At 45.6% G+C, this 20,211-nt stretch overlaps 1 protein-coding gene across 1 annotated transcript in view; it reads left to right on the top strand.

Moving 5' to 3' along the window:
- The window catches only part of CACNA1B (calcium voltage-gated channel subunit alpha1 B), a 198,063-nt gene that overhangs the window by 16,431 nt on the left and 161,421 nt on the right, over nt 1-20,211 (top strand). The window lies entirely within an intron of this gene.

Below are 20,211 nucleotides of genomic sequence, written 5' to 3'. Positions count from 1 at the left end.
GCCGGGATGTGCAGGGCCAGGCTCTTTGTGACCTTGTGCCTTCCTCCCCCGCCTGCAGCTCATGCCTCCTGGGCCCCCCCCCAAACCCGACCTGCAGTCAGAGGGACCTAGAGCTCTGCGGTTCTCAGGAAGTCAAGGGTAACAAGTCCCTGGGGCGTCCTGCCACTCACCCCTGTCAATGCCGTCCTGCGCCCCTCACTGAACCCCTTTCCCCAGTTCTGTGTCTCAGTCTCCTTCCTGGGGAGGCCACTCTCGGAGCCCCCACCACACCAGCCAGTGGCAGTCTCTCCCCACCAAACAAGATCTGCGCCTCTGGCCCCTGTCCTGGCTGGTGGCGTGGCCCTTTGTACCTCCTGTTGAGTGGGCCGTTTGTGGCTTCTCTCCAGCTCCCACACTGCCCTCCACCCCCTGGCCGCTGTGGCCTTCTCTTACCCAAGAGGCCCCCCTCTGGCGCTGTGACGCGCCCATCTCTCCACTCACACATGTGTTCCCTCAAAGGGCTGTGTGTGAGCTCGGGCTGCCGTAACGGAATGCCACAGAAGGGGCGGCTGAAGCAGCAGACATTTGTTGGTGACTGGAGGTCTGAGATCAGGCGCCGACAGAGTGGGTTTTGGTGCGAGCTGTCTTCCCGGCTTGTGGACAGCTGACCTCTCGCTGTGTCCTCACACCGTCTCTCGTCCACGCACACAGAGAGGTGTCTGGGGTCCCTTCCTCTTCTTCTAGGACAGTCTTGTCTAATGAGGGCCCACCTTTATGACTCTGTTTAAACTTATTACCTCTAAATACAGTCACATTAGGGGTTAGGGCTTTAACACAGGAACTTGGAGGACACAGTTCAATCCGTAACGGACTGTGCTCTGACCCCAGGCTGTCTGGACAAGCCTCTGTCTGTTCCTGTCACCACTGTGCCCCGTTCCTAATGTGCTCACCAAATTCTGTGGGGTTGAAACCCAGCCGGCACAGCAGGAGCCCACTTGACCCCCACGGACACAGGGTAGTGTTGTGACCGGTCCCGGCCCCTATGCCGTGGCTGGTGTACGTGGCTCAGCCCCTCCCTCGCCTTGCCTTCCTCATCCCTCGTGGGCACGTGCCTTTGTGCGGCCTGACAAAGCCGCCGCGAAAGCAGCAGCAGCAGCAGGGCCAGAGAGCCCTGGGATGGCCGACCCAGCCAGGACCGGGGCAGGCGCTGGGGGCGCACACTGCCGGCACTGCAGAAGGGGGGGTGTTCCCTGGCACCGTGGCCTCCTGCGAGGGCAGGGGACCCCTGAAGAGCCCTCAGCATTGCCTCCCTGCACGCTGTTGGCACCCGGCACCCACTGTGTCAGGTGCAGGTGCTGAGAGTGCAGTGGGGGGGGGGGGCGGCCTCTGGGACCGGCAGGAAGTCGGAGCCTCCTTCCGGTCACCTAATTGGTGCTGGGCTCCGCGTCTCCACTGAGGCACAGCTGGAGGCAAGCCCTGCAATGCAGGGCAGGCGCAGAGACCCGAGGCCCCGTCTGCCCCGTAGCCCTCCGCTCCGGGCCTCACCCTCTGGTCTGTCTCCTTGAGGGTAAAGTCCTTCCCGGATGGTGCATTTCCTCCCTGGCCTTCCCTGGGCCCACGCGCCGGGACGCGGGCAGGATGGGTGCCGGCCTGGGCAGAGAGACCTCCAAATCTGTCCTCGGAGCTGCTGCGGAAAGGGAGGTAGGCGGTTCTAGCTCCTGAAATGTGAAGAGGTAAATACAAAGTGAAAGCCGACTGTTGTATGAGGTGTCCTGTGTGCTGGCTGCTGTTCTGATAATCCTGCAGCCGTCCTGAGCCATTATCAACACCTCCGTTTAGGAAATTAAATACTTCGGAACCCCTGGGGGGCTCAGTCGAGTGTCCTGCTCTTGATTTTGGCTCAGGTCCTGATCCCAGGGTCGTGGGATTGAGCCCCCTGTCGGGCTCTGCACTGGGTGTGGGGCCTGCTTGGGATTCTCTCTCTCTCAACTCCCTCCCTCTCTCTCTCTCCCCCTCCCTCTCTCTCTGCCCCTCCCCCACTCAGAAAGAAAAAGAATTAAATATTTGAGCTAATTGTAGATTCTCAGTATGCAGAGAGAATGGTAAATGGTCACGTCCCATGAAACTGGGGCACAAAGTCATAGCCAGACATTTGTACCCTCGCAGTTGTGTCCCCCAGTGGCCTCCAGCCTGTGGCAGTCACTATTCTGTCCTCCATTTCCATAAATTTGTATTTTTAAGAACATTATAAAAATGGAATCACACCTTTTGGGACTGGCTGTACTCGCTGAGGCCAACTCGGAAGATCTGGCATCGAAGCTTTTCCCTTGCGCTGCTGTGCGCTGTTGTGTGGCTTCCCGGAGTCTGCCTAACCGCGCACCTGCTCGCAGACACTGGGTTGTTTCCAGATTTTGAAATAATATGAACAAGTTGCCGTGCACATTCTTATACAGGTTTTTGTGTGAACATAAGTTTTCTTTTCTCTGGGATGAACGCCCAAGAGCACAACTTCCCAACTGTTATCCAGAGGCTGTTATTTTACGTTTTTTACATTCCCACCAATAATGTGTGAATGGTGGAGTTTCTCTGCATCCTCACCAGCATTTGGTGTTATCAGTACTTTTTGTTTTACTTGTTCTGATAGATGTGTGGTTTTAATTTGCATTTCTCCCATGGCCAGTGGGGCCGATGTTGGACAGCTTTCACGGTGCTCATTTGCTATCTGAGTATCCATTTTGGTGAAATGTCTCTTCACATACTCTGCTCATGTTCTAATTGAATTATTTGATGCCAGTTCATTGTCAGATATGTGGCTTGCAAATATTTTCTCCCAGTCTGTAGCTAATTTTTTCATTTTTACAGAAGAGACTTTTTCAGAGCAAAAGGTTTAAATGTTGATGAAATCCAGTTTACCAGTTTTTCTGTGTATGTATTGGACTTGTGGTTTGGTCTCTGAAAACTCTTTGCCAGCCCTCGGTCCTGAAGGTTTTCTCTTATTTTTTTTCCCTGTAAGTTTTATTGTTTGCGGGCACCTGGGTGGCTCAGTCGGTTAAGCATCTGACTTGGGCTCAGATCATGATCTCGCAGTTTGTGAGTTCGAGCCCTGTGTCAGGCTCTGTGCTGACAGCTAGCTCAGAGCCTGGAGCTGCTTTGGATTCTGTGTCTCCTCCTCTCTCTGCCTCTCCTCAGCTCATGCTCTGTCTCTCTCTGTCTCTCAATAATAAATAAATGTCAAAAATTTAAAAAAAGTTTTATTGTTTGCATATTATGTAAGTCTGTGACCCATTTCGAGTTAATCTTTATATCAGGTGTGAGGGTTCGACTGAGGTTCTTTTTTTTCTCTAGTGCCTGTGGATTTCCATTTTTTTCATACCATTTGTTGAAAAGGCTATATTTCCTCCACTAATTGTTTTGGACTTATGTCAGAAACAAGCTTGACATATTTAGTGGGTTTTTTGGGGTTCTCTCTTCCGTCCTACTGACTTGTGCGTCGAACCCCAAACCAGGGCTGCACTGTCATGACTGCTGCGGCCTCCAAAGTCTTGAAATCATGTAGGCTCACGGCAATTACTTTCTTCTTTTTTTCCCCCAACTGTTTTAACTGTTCTAGTTTCTTTCCTTTCGTATAGATTTTGGAATAATCTTGTCAATGTATACACAGATCTTGAGAGGAATTGTGTGTGTTAACTTGCGCAGAACAGACTCTAGTCCCTGAGCGTGGTCTGTCTCTCCGACTGCATAGATCTCATTCACTTCTTTACTCCACGTTTTGTAGATGTCAGGGTTCAAGTCCTGCACATGTTTCGTTAGATTAACATTTGTGTTCTCTTGTACTTTTGCTTGAGAATAAATGCAATCGTATTGCGTTAAAAAAATTTTTTTAATGTTTTATTTATTTCTGAGAGTGAGAGAGAGACAGCCTGAGCAGGGGAGGGTCAGAGAGAGAGGGAGACACAGAATCTGAAGCAGCTCCAGGCTCCGAGCTGTCAGCACAGAGCCCGATGCGGGGCTCGAACCCATGAACTGTGAGATCATGACCTGAGCCGAAGTCGGACGCTTAACCGACTGAGCCCCCCCAGGCGCCCCCATATTGCATTTTAAATGTCAGTTTCTGCATGTCCGTTGCTAGTATCTAGGACGGGAATGGATTTTTATACGTTTGCTTTAATCCTGCAACCTTGCTGAACTCACTAGTTCTTAGAGGTTTTTTTTCAGTAATTTTTTAAATGTTAATTCATTTTTGAAAGAGAGACATAGCGCAAGTTGGGGAAGGGCAGAGAGAGAGGGAGACACAGAATCCGAAGCAGCTCCAGGCTCCGAGCTGTCAGCACAGAGCCCGACGCAGGGCTCGAACTCATGAACTGTGAGATCATGACCTGAGCTGAAGTCGGACGTTTCACCGACTGAGCCATCCAGGCGCCCCAAGATTTTTTTTTTGAGATTGTTTGGAATTTTCAATGCAGACAAATATGTCATTTGCAAATAGGGACGGTTTATTTCTTTCACTCCAATCTGCATGCCTTCTCCCCTCTTCTTGCTTTACTGCACTGACGGGGTGGCCGGGACTGTGCTGAGCAGGAGTGGTGAGAGGGAGCCGTGGTCTTGTTCCCGCCGTGGAGGGGACACATGTTCAGCCTGGTGTGGGTTATAGGTTCTCGTTATTAGGGTGAGGCAGCTCCCCTCTATTCCCATTTTCTTGAGTTTTTGTCATGAATCAGTGTCACATTTCATTAAATATTCTGTCTGCATTGGCATAATCACATGACTTTCTCTGTAAGCCTTTTAATATGGTGGATTACAGTGAGTATTGAAGCAGCCTTACCTGCCTGGAATAAAACGGTCATGGTGTAGGATTCTTTTTCGTATACTGCTGAATCCTCTTTGCTAGTATTCCCACCAGTAATGTGTGAATGATCTAGTTTCTCTGCATCCTCACCAGCATTTGGTGTTATCACTACTTTTTGTTTTACCTGTTCTGATAGATGTGTGGTTTTAATTTGCATTTCCCCCATGGCCAGTGATGTTTGTGTATGGCCAGTTAGCATGTTTATTCATGAGGGTTATTGGTCTGTAGTTGTTTTGTTTTTTGGTACTGTCTTTGTCTGGTTTTAATATCAGGATAATCCAAGCTTCATGAAATGAATTTTGAACTATTTCTCTTGCCATTCTGTTTTCTGGAAACCATTGTGTAAATAGTATGAATTTTTCTTTAAATATTTGGTAGAATTTTGCAGTGAATCCATTTGGGCCTGGAGACTTATTTTTTTGGGAGTTTTAAAGCTATGAATTCAATTCCCTTAATAGTTACAGGGATGTTTAAATCATCTATTAATATTGGATGAATTGTAGCTGTTTGTGCTTTTTTTTAAAGAAATGGTTCATTTAGTCTAAATCGTTAGCTTGCTGTGTATGGAGCCGCTGATGGTGCAGTCCGTTTGCCTCCTGACGTCTGAGGCTCTGTGGTGGCACACTGTGCTTCCTCCCTGGCCCTGCTGACTTGTGTCTTCTCTCTCTCTCTCTCTCTCTCTCCTTAGTCAGCCTCGTTAGAAATTGTCGATTTTATGATCTTTTCAGAGAAATGGTAGTTTCATTGCTATTTTTCTTTTTTCTTTTTTTTTTTTAACATTTTTATTTATTTCTAGGAGAGAGAGAGAGAGAGAGACAGCGTGAGCAGGGGAGGGTCAGAGAGAGAGGGAATCACAGACTCTGAAACAGGCTCCCGGCTCTGAGCGGGCAGTTAGCACAGAGCCCGACGTGGGGCTCGAGCCCACGAACCGCGAGATCATGACCTAAGCGAAAGCCGGACGCTTAACCGACTAAGCCACCCAGGCGCCCCTCATTGCTATTTTTCTTTTCCTCTTTCTTTTTCAATTTCATTTATTTCTGGACTTATTATTTCCTGCATTCTGTTGCTTTGGGTTTCTTTTACCTTCTTTTTTTCAATTCTTGTAATGAGAACGTAGAATAGTGATGTGAGACCATTTTTTCTTTTCTAAGTGTGCGTGTCGTGTTATGAATTTGCCTCTCAGTGCTGCTTTAGCTCTACCCACACATTTTAATATACTGTCTTTTCAATTTAATTCAGTTCCGTGTGTTTTTAAGTTTTCCTTTAGACTTCTTCTTTGACCTGTGGATTGTTTAACAATGTGCTGTTCAGTTTCTAAATGTTTGGAGATTTTCCAGTATCTTCCAGTTACTGAATTCTAGTTTGATTTCACTATGGTCGGAGAACATACTATACTATCTTGATTGCTTTTGGTGTGTCAGTGTTTGTCAAAGCCAAACCCTAGGTTTGTTCCCTGGGGTCTTGAAAAGAATGGGTGTGCTGCTGCGGGTGTGCAGAGCCGCATAGCTGCACTGGAAGTGCCGGTCAGACCCTGCTCGTGGAAGGTGCTACTGAGTTCTTGTGTGTCTTTGCTGGTTTCTGCCTACCTGTTCTCCCCACTGTTGAGAATGCGTCGAGGGCCCTGACAATAACTGCTGCGTCTGCTTCTCTTTTCAGCCTAACTGGTAGGTAGGTTTTTGCTTCACGTATTTTGCAGCTCTGTTGTTGAGCGCACACACATTTAGGATTGCTATGTCTTCTTGATAGATTGTATTCTTCTATGACCATCTGTGTCTCTGGTAGTTTATTTGCTCTGGTGTCTACTTTATCTGACTTACTATGGTCTTTCCAGCTTTTCTTTGATTAATATCTGCACAATATATCTTTTTCTATCTTTTTACTTTTAACTTGTCTGTATCATGATATGTGAAGTGACTTTCTTATAAAGAGCATATAGTTGGGTTATCTTTTTTTTTTTTTTACTAATTATGCCAATTCTTTTATTTGGTTTAGACCAATTCCATGTGATATAATTATTGATGTGTTAGGACTTAAGTCCATTTTCGTATTTTTTGTTTCTGTTTGATCTCTCTTACTTCTCTGATTTTTTTTCTTGCCTTTTCACGGGTTACTTGAATGTATTTTAGAATTCCATTTTAACTTATCTATGTATTCTGAGTGTATCTCTTGTATAGGGAGTGGTTGCTTTAAGTGTTGCATTATATATACATCACTTATCTCAGTCTATTGGTGTCATTTTACCAGTTCAAGTATAGTAGAAATCTTATACACCTTACATCCATTGCCCTCCCCCATTTATAATATAATTGTCTTAAATGTTTCCTCTGCATGAACTGCATCAGGATGTGCAGTAATTTATGATTCAATCATCAAACATAATTTAGGAAACTCAGAGAGAAATTGTATTGTATTTATCCATATTTTAATTCTTTCCATTGTTCTTCCTTCATGGTGGTCAGTGATTCCTTTTTTTCATCCTGTCCCTTCTGTCTAGAGAGCTTTTTTTTTTTTTTTTTAAATGTTTTATTCATTTCAAGGAGAGAGCGAGAGAGAGACAACGCGAGCAGGGGAGGGTCAGAGAGAGAGGGAGACACAGACTGAAACAGGCTCCAGGCTCCGAGCTGGCAGTCAGCACAGAGCCCGACGCGGGGCCCGAACCCACGAACCACGAGATCATGACCTAAGCGAAAGTCGGACGCTTAACCGACTAAGCCACCCAGGCGCCCCTAGAGAGCTTTTTATAGTCATTCTTTTAGGCTAGATCTGCTGGTGACAAATTCTCTTAATATTTCTTCATCTGACAATGTCCTGCTTTCTTCATTCCTGAGAGATATTTTTGTTGGGTATTGGTGTCTAGGTTGACTCATTTTTCTTCAGTACCTGAAAATATTGTGCCACTTCCTTCTGTCATGGTTTATGATGAGAAATCTTGTCCTTTGAATTGTTTTCTCTTATAGGTAAGATATTGTGTTTCTCTGGCTACTTTGAAGATTATATATACTTTTATTATAAAAGTTCTCAGAGAATAGTTGTGTGGTACAATGAACAGTGTACATACACTACCTAGATTCAGTAAATGTTAATTTTGCAATCTTTATTCTTCCTGTATTATATATTTAAAAGATGTAGGTATTATGAAGCTTCATCTCTAGTGTTCCAAGAATAAGGACACTGGCTGACATGATGACAACAATATTATCAGCCTCACAAAACAATCCCATTATCACCTAATTCATTCCATTTTCAAATTTCCAATGGTCTTAAATTTCTTTTTAGCTTTCAGAAGTTTGTGATATGTCTTGCTGTTGATATCATTGAATTTATCTTGCTTGGAATTCATATAATTTCTTGAAACTGTAGGTTTGAGCCTCTTGCCGAATTTGGGAAGTTTTCAGCCATTATATTCTGAGTGCTTTTTCAGCCCTACCTTCTTTCCCTGTCCACCCAGGAACGTGGTATATTAATATTACAGTTGCATAGATCCTTGAGGCTCCCTCCTCCTCTTCTCTTCCTCTTTCTCCTTCCTTCCTCTGTTTCCTGTATTCTGGTGTAGAGCCCATCCTCCAGCTTTTCATTTTGGTTATTTTATTTTTCAGTTATAAAATTTTTATATCTTTTATTTTGCTGATACTTTCTTTTTGTTTGTTTCAAACATGTTTGTAATTGTTTGTGGAAGCATTTTTATCATAACTGCTTCAATATCTTTGTCAGATAACTCTAACATCTCTTTTTTCTCAGTGTCGGCATCTACTGGTTGTCTTTTTTCATTCAGTTTGAGATCTTTCTGGTTTCGTTGAATGAATTTTTTAATGAAACCTGGACTTTTCCTTACTATTTTCTGAAACTGGATCTTATTTAAACCTGTTTTAGCTGGGTCTCTGATCCTGACTCCTCAGGGTCACTGATGGTGGTGATTGGAGGCATCTCCTCCTGGGTATCTGTGGCCGCTGTGACTGTCCCAGGTCGTGAGGACTTCACTGATCAGGGCTTTGCTGCACTTCACCAAAGTAATAGGCCTCTTGTGACTTGGCTCCAGGCTCCAGGACTTGATGTCCGCCTGAGGGGCCACCTTCTGCCAGTGCAGGTCAGGGGTTGGTGAGGGCTGGGGGGGTCGGAATGAAGGGCTGTATAGCGCATCCCTGCAAGAAGCACCCACTGTGCCCTGGAGGAGCGTGGGGCCTGTAGGCCCAGCTGTCCACTCTGCAGGGTCGCCACTTGTCCTGTAGCCTGATTTTGAGAAGAATGATCACATGTGGCTTCTCTGCTTTGGGCCGGGACTGTGGCATTTCCTGCATGTAAGGCTGACCTCAGCACGTGTCAGTGTGTCACTATGTGGGGCATGAGATACTGGCTGGTGTCCTAGCCCCGTCTCTTCCTGGGTTGTGAGCCTGGACACTTGGATGTGCTCTCTGAACCCGTTTCTTCCTCTACAAGAAGCGGGTAATGGTGTTGGTCTCTGAGTCCCTGGCACACAGACAGCCCATGCGGTTTTTTTTTTTTTTTTTTTTTTTTTTTTTTTGAGTGACGTGTGAGTGCCATCTGTTGCCAGGAGCATTCTCCAGGGTGAGGGCTCACACATGACAGGCCGGCCCTTCTTCAACCCTGCCGGAGGCTACCTGGATTGGGGGTGGGGTCAGGGCCTCTAGCGCAAGGGAGATGGGCCTGCTCAGCCCCAGGTTGGTGGTGGGTTGGGAAGCTGAGAGGATGCTGAGGCATCTTTGGCCGAGACCTGCGGGCTGTCTCCATGGCAACTGTCAGCAACCTCCTGGGCAAGAACCAACACCTGGAAAGTCAGTGATAGAGCGGTTCCTGGAGATGGTGCCGCCCTGTGTCTGCCAGCTCAGCTCCCGTGTCTCCCTGGGCCGGAGCTGGGCTGTGGCCTGACCAGCATGGCGCCCAGCCAGCGGGTTCTGGCCTGGAGACCCCCAGCCTGCTAGTGTGAGCCAGGACAGGGACGTGTAGGGGTGGATGCCTCTCCTGGGTGGAGCTTCTGGCCTCCCATGGAACCACCTTGACTCCCCACCCCCTCATGATGACAACAGCGATGGCTGTAAGGGTGCTGGTGCTGGCACTTCTGCCACTGGTGGCTCCTGATACTGCCGGGCACCTCTGTTGGGTGTTCTCTCCTGGCAACCTCACCGTGGCGTCTGGGGCCCTCACGCTGTTATCTGCAGGTCACAGATGAGAAACTGGTTGCTCCGACACGCAGTACCTTCCCTAAGTCCAGCGGCCAGGAAAATGCAGGCTCAGCCTTGAATCCTGGCCTCTTAACTCAGGGTCCTGACCCTAGTGGCCCAGGGCTCAGTTTCCTCCAGCCAAGCCCTCCTGAGCCCAAAGTGCTCATATCAGGGTGGTGAGGGCATCTCCAGCTCCCTGGCCCCAGCAGGGCCTGACCTCCCTAGAACGGGCTGAGTGGTGCCTCGGGAATGCTTCCTGCCTCAGGCCCTAGCTGGGATGGGGGCTTCGCTCAGCTCAGCCAGCCCAGAGCCAGAACCACCATTGCTGGGGTCGTGGCTTCTCTGAGGGGATGGGGCGGGGGGGCCACCGGCTTTCAGACCCCTGCTGATTTGTTGTCTGAACTGAAGTGTTTTTGAGAATCAAAGCCTTGGCTGTAGCAGTTGTGCTGGGTCAGCAGCTCAGACCGAGGCTGTCCTGTGACCCTGTCTCTGCTCCCTTTGCTGGGCTTGGTGGAATGGGTCTCGGGTAGAGCTGCCTGGTGAGCCTGGGGATGGACAGAGGATGCCCTTTACCATCATAAAACAGCAAGACAACCATCCCCCCTCCCAGGGGACAATGTGAAGATTCAGTGAGCTGTGCATGCCCCCAGTAGGGCAGAGACCCCCCAGACCATCATCACCGGCCTCCTTATGGTTGTGAAGGCTGTCCCCAAACAGTTCCAGGACACGGGCTGAGGAGCTTGGGGATTGTTGGGCCACACTAGGTCTGTGATCTTCCCCAGGCTCAGCATGAACCCTCTGAGAGGCTGGCCCAGGGGGCTGGGGCCAGGCTCTGTCACAGAGGGGCAGCAAGGGGCACGGAGGGGAGCAGGGGTAGGCCAGGCATGAGCACCAAGATGTGGGTTAGAGTTCAGATTGGGATTAGGGTTGGGGGTAGTTGGTGGTTTCTCTCTCTAGCCACTTCTTTCAGACACAGCAGTTGTGGCTTCCTGGTCACCTCTACTGGCTCTTGGCATCTTCAGAAATGGGTGGTCTTGTGGGGTGCAGCTGGGGTGGGTAAGGCCTCAGACGCTGGCTCTGGCTGTAGTGTGAGCCCGGAGGCTCCTGCACAGAACGGCAGGGTGACCTCAGCTGGGACCCCAGTGTCTGGGGGGCATGGGGTGAATTCCTGGATTAGGGTAAGGCAGGGTCCCACCCCTCCTGTAGCACCGTGCAGCTAGGAGGGCCGCCTGTGTCTTGGGTGCCAGAGGAAGTGCATCTCTACAGGGGACTGGCTGTGGTGTCTGTGCCGGGCGCCTGCGTGTCCATATGCCACGTGTCCTGTGTCCCTGTGTGCGCTGTGTGTTGATGTGTCCCTAGTCCACACCCCCTGTGCAGGGGTGGCCTGGGGCTGGGAGTTGGGTGACAGTCAGAAGCAGGGGTTCTCTGTGCTCCGGGGCCCAAATCCCTGCGCATGTCATGTAGTTGTAATCATAATTTACATAAAAACTTGTATTTTCCGTTTTTCTTTTTGTATAGCAGCACACTGAGGTAAAGTTCATATACCACGACATTAACTTTTTACAGTGTATAATTCAGTGGCTTTTGAATGAGTGTGGCCATAGTGTTGTACACCCATTACCACAACTGGATTTTAGAACATTTCCGTCGTCTCCCCAAAGAAACTCATCATCAGCGCTCACTCTCCCCACCCCACCCCCAACCCCCCAGGCCCTGGCAACCTCTCATCCCCTTTCTGTCCAAGGGTTTTGTCTGGTCTGGACATTCACACACACGCAGTCGCACACTGTGAGGCCCTTTGCGTCTGGTTTCTCTCAGCCCGTTTTCAAGTTCTTCCATGTCGCACGTGCGTCAGTCCTCTGTTTTGTTGTGTCACAAACATGTTAAGTTGTTCTCTGTTGTCGCCATATGAATGACGAGCCAGTGTCCTGTTCATGACCATATGTGTGTTGCTGAACACTGGGATGTCCCATCGGGTTATTAACCATAATGCTGTGACGCCAGGTTTTGTAACTGCGGCTTCTTAATTTTGCATTATTTCGATGGGGCAGATTCCCAGAGTGGACTGGTTAAAAGTGTTGAAACCTTTTTTTTTTTTAATATTTTTATTTATTTCTAGGAGAGAGAGAGAGAGAGAGAGAGCATGAGCAGGGGAGGGTGAGAGAGAGAGGGAGTCACAGACTGAAACAGGCTCCGGGCTCTGAGCTGGCAGTCAGCACAGAGCCCGACGCGGGGCTCGAACCCACGAACCGCGAGATCATGACCTGAGCGAAAGTCGGACGCTTAACCGACTAAGCCACCCAGGCGCCCCATAAAGTGTTGAAACCTTTTATGGTAATTCATTTTGGCACGTTGTTCTCCATCCAAATGAGAAGCATTGGTTTACGTCCCCACCAGTTGTATTGAAATCATTAGTTTCACAGCAACCCCGCCACCGGTGGGTGTTATATTTCTAAAGCTCATGTTAATTTATTGGGTGTAAAGCCCTATATCATTGCCGGTTTACCTTCCAGTTTCCATTATCGGTGAGTCTGGATATGTTCACACATTACTAAATTGTGTTTAGTTTAATGAGTTATCTCTGTGGATTCTTTGCCGTTTGGTTTTGGAAATTTCGGTGCTTCTTCACTAGCAGCTGTGGGTGTGCACTTCCTGCCGAGCTCGGAGCCAGGTGTGGAGCTGGAAGGAGGCGCTGGCTGGTCCTGGAGGGGAGGAGAGCGGACACCCCGCCCCCACCTTCCTCTCTGGCTCGCTTTGCCACCTTGCTTTCCAGGATTTTCCTAAGACTTTGAGAACGGTGGCACCAAGAGATACTTGCCGAACACAAGGATGTGCTTTAACTGCCTTTCCGTCACTGTTGTTCATATAACAGCAGTACTTAAAGTACCTCAACCTTCTTATATTTTGCATTTTTTAACTTCAGTGAAGGGTAAACATTTTTCTTTTCTCTATAAATAAAAAATGTTGATTTTCTCACTTTAAAATGCTGATCTAGAAAAGAATAAAAATCATGACCCACAGTCTCACTGTCCTGAGATAACTTCTGTGAATATTTTGAGCCGTTTCTTCCCAAGTGTTTTCTATGTACAGGTTTTAAAAAGACACAATTGGTATCGTCCCACAGGGTAGCTTCCAGCGTGAGCAGGCCGCCCCCACGCAGGGTGTGCTCCGAAGACGTGGCTCGTTCTGCTGCCGTGGGGACGGGCCGTTGTCACCCCTGTTGTTGAGCGTGTAGTTTGTTTCCAATTTTGCTTTTATAGCTAAGACCCCAAAACATACATGCATCTTTCACACGTCTCTCGTTACTTCCTTGAGACAAATGCCTCCGAGTTGGATGATGGTTTATTTCCTCTCAGTCATATTTAAAAATTCTCCAGTTTCCTGTCATTTGGTTATGCTTCTGTTATCATATATTTAAGTGTTTTTGTGTATAACGGGCTCTGTGTCTGTGTTCCGATTTGAATCCATTTGGTGCTCTCTCCACGTTGGTGTGCGGGCTAGTTGCTGAGCTCAGAGTAAGGCCCTAGTATCTCATTAAAGAAGCTCTTTAGTCTTGGCTCTTCTTTTCTGAATCTTTCTTTAATTTTTTGCCTATTTAGTTTTCCAGAAAAGTTTTGAGATCCCTTGTTGTAGTTCAAAGAATTCCTTTTGGGATGTTGTTTCAATTATTGAGAACCTCTACATCGATTTGTGGAGAATCAAATCTCAAAATACATGTTGTGTCTGTCCATCCAGAAGTACAGCTTATCTTACCATTTATTCAGTGCTGACCTTTCTTTGTTTTTAAAAACTTTCTTCAATGTTTTATTTATTTCTGAGAGAGAGAGAGAGAGAGAGAGAGAGAGACAGTGTGAGCAGGGGAGGGTCAGAGAGCGAGGGAGACACAGAATATGAAGCAGGCCCCAGGCTCTGAGCTGTCAGCACAGAGCCCGATGCGGGGCTCGAACCCACAAACCGTGAGATCATGACCTGAGCCAAAGTCGGACGCTTAATCGACTGAGCCACCTGGGCACCCCAATGCTGTCCTTTCTTTGTAAACAAGATGCTGTGGTTTTCTGTGTGTCAGTCACTCATATTGTTAAAGTTGTTCCTAAGTGGCCTGTGTTCATCGATGCCAGTGCGGTTGAGGTGTTTGGTGTCATTGTATCTCCAAGCAGTGTTGTCTGGTATCCCTTAACTTTTGAGCATTTACATTCTTGCCACGCTCCGGGGCTCAGGCCTGACCCTGGCTCAGGCTGTATTTGGGTGGAGCTGTGATTTAGTGTTTGCTGATGGCGGGCTTGCAGTTGGGCCCGGCCATTTTCCAGCCCAGATTTCTCAGTGTAGATGAGATGACAGCACCTGCAGCCTACTTTTCTCTCTTTGCTTTTGGTCTCACTGTGCTGTACTTTTCCTTTGAGGTCCTCTCCCTATTTTCTGTCCCCTGTAGTAATTGAAGTTAGGGGCCTCGCACACATGCAGGGCAATGTTCAAGTCGCTGCTGTTGGCCAGCGGGCCCCACCTGATGCCGCGTGAGGGCCGTCAGAGCCACCCCTTAGGGCTCCTTGCACCCTGTCGCTGGGCCTGCGTCACGTCCCCCTCGAGGCTGAGGCTGCAGGTCCCGGGACAACGCTGTGAAAAATCTGCTCCCGACCAGGCTCCTGGGGGTTTTATCGTTGTCTTCAGAAATCATCGTCTTATCTATTCACTTCCTTATTTCTTACTCACGTTCTCTTATGTTAGCTAGAACTCTTTAAGAAGATTGAGGATTATGCTGGTAATTGTTATTTTATTATCTGATTTTAAAGGAAATCCTTCGTGCTAAATTTGGGTTTGTTGGTACTCTTGAGAGTGGATTTTGAGCATGGAAAGGATCATTCGGAAACCATTTCAGTTTCTAAACTAAACATTCAATCTATCAAAGTTACAAATCCAAAAAAGGTAGTTCTTTTTAAAAATTTTAGATGACTTTGTGACAACATGGATGGTCCTAGAAGGCGTCATGCTCAGTGAAGTGAGACAGAGACAAATACTGTATGGTGTCACACGTGGAATCAAAAAAGAAGGAAACAAAGCCAAACACTGTCAGATCTGTGGTTATCGGAAGTGGGAGTTAAGGGGAGGGGGGAACTGCAGCGAGGTGGTCAGAAGGTACTGACCTGCAGTTCTGCTATAAAGACAGTGAGTAGGAGGGACGCACCGGGCACCCTGGTGCCGCACGGAGAACAAGCAAGCTGTGAGGACTGGGTCCTGAGAGCCCCGCACCTCTCCTTCGCGTCTCTCCGTGCGCGATGATGCGTGTTAACTTGACCTGTCGTGGTGGTCATTTCACAGCGGATGTAAATCCGAACATCGTGCTGTGCACCTGACGCTCACACGGTCATGTGTGCCAACTACTTCTCAGTAAACTGGGGGAAAAATTTTTACATTCAGCTGATGAAAAATTATACATTTAGCTATTTTTAACAGTGACTTTCAAGGTGACTCAAATAGTGTTTTATCCCATTTCATAAACTTAGTTAATGTCAAACATTTAAGATTTCATTTATAGCGGCACCTGCGTGGCTCAGTCAGTTAAGTGTCCAACTTTGGTCAGGTCATGATCTCATGGTTTGTGAGTTGGAGCCCTGCATCAGGCTCTGTGCTAACAGCTCGGAGCCTCGACCCTGCTTCAGATTCTGTGTCTCTCCCTCTCTCTACTCCTCCCCTGCTGGTGCTGTCTCTCTCTCTCAAAAATAAATATTTAAAAAAAAAGAATAAAATTTCATTTCTAAATTTACCATAACTGGATCTTTTTAAGTACTTAAGAATTGTGTTTCCAGTACATTAAAGTGTAAATATGGTGAATCATACGTTTGTTTAGATGTTCCAACGCTTTTTACAGATTTATTTTCAACTTAAAATCACAAGTCTAAGTCAATTTTTTCATTCCATTTATAAAGTCAGACCCATAGGGTGAATGTGATGCTAGATGCGACCACATTCAGCATGTTGGTGTGTTCTGACAAATTCCGTATATAATCCTCCCGGGGGTTAGATATGGTCATCGACCGAGGAGACTGTCTCAGAACAAATGAAGCTGAGGTTTCTTTCTGATTCATTTCGGGATGTCTTGTTGGCCTATGGTGAGGGCCAGATTCTTTCCAGAAACACCGGTGGCCATGGCAAGTACTTCTCAACTGAGTACTGGGGTCTCAGAGCAGTTGTGGGTGCAGTTAGGCTGTAATTCTGATATTGTGGGTAGATTGTGTTTTTATGGTTCTTTAGATTGTAGATACATTGTTGCCTGTGTCTAAACACTTTGGAACACTTCACTAAAAAACAAAAAGTTGTTTTCTTGTCCCATGGGACCGTGACAGCTCTGACGTATCTGGCTACTACTTTTGAGGTCCTTTACTGACATTTCAGGGTCTGTCAGTGGGTATCAGGATGCCTGGTAGACAAAAGACTATGGGTGAAGGTAGACATTGCTGTACCTCCTTCCTGGGAATGACGCTGGAGCTTTCCAAGTGCCCTTCACCAGATGAAGGCCTGCGTCTTTCCTCGGCTAGACTCCGCTGACCGAACACCTGTGTGCTAACACGTGTTCCCTCCCTTGCATTTCCCTGTAAATTGGCAGTTACATCTGGAGATTTCTCTTTGAGAAATAAAACACTACAATTACAATGGAAGTCTTCTGGGGCGCCTGGGTGGCTCAGTTGGTTGAGCGTCCGACTTCGGCTCAGGTCATGATCTCTCAGTTTGTGAGTTCGAGCCCCACGTCGGGCTCTGTGCTGACAGCTTGGAGCCTGGAGCCTGTTTCAGATTCTGTGTCTCCCTCTCTCTCTGCCCCTCCCCGCTTGCACTCTGTCTCTGTAAAAAATGAATAAATGTTAAAAAAAATAATGGGAGTCTTCTTTATACACTCCCTCAATCAAATTCTGTTCTCTTTCTTCCCTTCTCTTTCATGTTCTGGATATAACGACTGTCCTGATTTGTGGTTGTGATGCCAGTGCGTGCGTGTGTGAGTGTTCCAGTTCTCCCATATATGCCTGTATCCATAAATAATATACAGCATGGCTTGCATGACTTCGGTTGTGTGGGTGTGATATGTATTTACACACAGATATATAATCATTTCACAACGTGCTTTTTTACCCTTCGATGTTGTTTTAGACATTTTCCATGTTAGTAATGTGCAGGTTTATCTAATTTTTACGTGCTCGTCCATATTTTATGCAGAATAATGTGTCACTGCGTGCATGTACCACTGCTGTGAGCATGCCTGTACGTATTTCTGCAGGCGTTTGTGTGATGTGTCTAGTATGCAGTTAGAAATTGTTTTCCGAGTCATAGGGATGCTCATTTAAAAATTTTCTAGAAGTAGCCAAATGTTCTCCAAAGCGATTCTACGGTTCTCTCCTCTGCCCTCAGAACTGTTGCTTGACATCACTCGGCTGTGACTTGGCTAAACTGAGGGGGTAAAATGCCATCTCTTCTCTAGTGTGATTTGAATTTCTCTAATTGCGAGTGGTTTTGAGCATCTTCTTGTGTCTGTTGCAATTTGCTGATTTTTCTGATAGGGTATTTGTATTTTTAATATGAATTTATAGAAATTCTTTATATTTTCCGGAGACAGATTCCATATCAGTTATGTGCATTGCAAATATCTTTTTTGTTTTCTCTATAGTATCTTTCATGGTTTAGTTTAAATTTTATTGTAGTGAAATTTATCAACCTTTTACTTTATGGTTTGGGATTTTCATGTCTTCCTTAGAAACCCTTCCCTACCTTGCAGTCATTGAACTATTTTCTTGTTTGTTTCAAAGTTTTAGAGTTTGTTTTCTGCCATTAGTCCTTTTTTTATTTTCTAATTTTTTAAATTGTGACAAAACACATACGACATGAGCTCTGCAATCTTAGTCACTCTTAAGTGGTGTTTAATGTACTCTCCGTGTTGTGCAGGTATCAGCACCATCCAGGACTCTGTTCACCTTGCAGATCTGAAACTCTGTCCCCGGTAAACGCTAACTCCCCAGCCCTCCCCTCAGACTCTGGCAGCCCCCATTCTACTTTCTGTCTCTATGATTTTAATGACTTTAAGTACCTCACATGAATGGAATCAAACTATATACATATATATTTTTTTTTGACTGGCTTATTTTACTCAGCATCATGTCCTCGAGGTTTACCCATGTTGTATCATGTATTAGGATTTCTTTTCTTTTTAAGGCTAATTAATACCCCGCTCTATCATAATTTGCTTCTCCGTTTGTCCATTGATAGACACTTGAGTTCCTTCCACCTTGTATCTGTTGTGAATAACACCGCTATGAACCTTTGAGATCCTGCTTTAAATTGCTTTGTGTATAGACCTAGAATTAGAATTGCTGGATCATGTGGTAGCTCTGTGTTCAATGTTTTGAAGACCTGTCGTNAGCGGTGCACGGGGATCCAGCTTTTCCACATCCTCTACAACACTTACTTTCCGTCGGTTTCTTTGTTTATTTGTTTTTGTTTTTTCTTGATAGTAGGTGTCCTAATGGGTGTGAGGTGGTATCTCAGTGTAGTCTGGATTTGCATTTCCCAATGATTAGTGATGTTGAACATCCTTTTATATTCTTAGTCCAATTGTGTATCTTTTCTTTGAGAAATATCCATTGAAGTCCTTTGCTATTTTTAAACTGGGCTTTTGTTGTTGTTGAGTTGTAGGAGTTCTTTATATATTCTGGATATTGATCTCTTAAAATTTTTTTAATGTTTATTTATTTTTGAGAGAGAGACAGAGACAGAGTACAAGCAGGGGAGGAGCAGGGAGAGGGGGGAGACCAGAATCGGAATCTGTCAGCAAGGAGCCCAATGCAGGGCTCGAACTCATGGACTGTGAGATCATGACCTGAGCCAAAGTCGGATGCTTACCCGACTGAGCCACCCAGGCGACCCTTGATCTCTTATTAGATAAATGATGTGAATATTTTCTCCTATTCTGTAGATTTATTTTTTTCACTCTCTTGATAGTGTCCTTTGATGCACGGAAGTTGTAAATTTTGATGAAGCTCAATTTATGTGTTTTTTTTTCTTTTATGATTTTGGTGTCATATCCAAGAATTCATTGCCAAATCCAATGTCATGAAGGTTTTCTACTATTTTTTCTCTTAACAGTTTTTATAGCTTAAAGTCTTACATTTAGATAAGCAGAGATCCATTCTGAGTTGCTGTTTTGTATCTGATATAAGATAAGGGTCCAACTTATTATTTTTTTTTTCATGTGAATATTCAGTCTTCCCAGCACAATTTAGTGAAAAGATGGTCTTTTCCCCATTGAATGGTGTAAGCATTCTTATTGAAAATCAATTGACTGTACATGTGAGGATTTGTTTCTGGGTTATTATTTTATTCTATTGGTCTATATATCTGTCCTTATGCTAACACCACATTGTTTTGATTACTGTAGCTTTATAGTAAGTTCTGAAATCTGAAGATGTGAGTCTTCTAATTTTGTTCTTTTTCAAGATTGTTTTGGCTATTCAGGGCTCCTTGAGATTCCATATAAATTTTAGGATGAATTTTTCTATTTCTGCAAAAATTATTATTGGAGTTTTGACAGATTAAATTGAATCTGTAGTTTACTTTGGGTAGTATGGACATCTTAACAATATTAAGTTTTCCAATTTATGGATATGGGATATCTTTTTTATATACATTTTTTAAAACAAAATTATTAAAAAAACAAAAATTAAATAAAAAAACAAACTATAGATTTATTTTGAGAAAACTGAAATCATTTGGGTTTTCTGACTTGTATACAAGATGTACATCTTGGATATGGGATAGTTTTAAGTTTCTTTAGTGTTCTTTAATTTCCTTCAGCAATGTTTTATAGTTTTCAGTGTATAAATCTTTTACCTCCTTGGTTAATTTTATTCCTAAGTATTTTTTTTTTTTGGTGAAGTTTATTTATTTTGAGAGCGAGAGAAAGAGCATGCAGAAGAGGGGCAGAGAGAGAGGGGGAGAGAAAATTCTAAGCAGGCTTCATGCTGTCAGCACAGAGTCCAATGTGGGGCTTGAACTCATGAACCGTGAGATCATGAACTGAGCCAAGATCAAGAGTTGGATGCTTAACTGACTAAGCTACCCAGGCATCACCTCCCCCCCCAAGTATTTTTTTTGATGTTATGTAAATGGATTAAAAAAGCTTCCTTTTTTGTTTGTTCATTGCAGGTGTATAAAAACACAACTTATTTTCTTGTT

The sequence above is a fragment of the Crocuta crocuta genome, unplaced genomic scaffold (genome assembly GCF_008692635.1).
Source record: "Crocuta crocuta isolate KB4526 unplaced genomic scaffold, BGI_CrCroc_1.0 scaffold1013, whole genome shotgun sequence".
Taxonomy (NCBI): Eukaryota; Metazoa; Chordata; class Mammalia; order Carnivora; family Hyaenidae; genus Crocuta; species Crocuta crocuta.
This window is presented reverse-complemented; position numbering and strand designations above follow the sequence as displayed.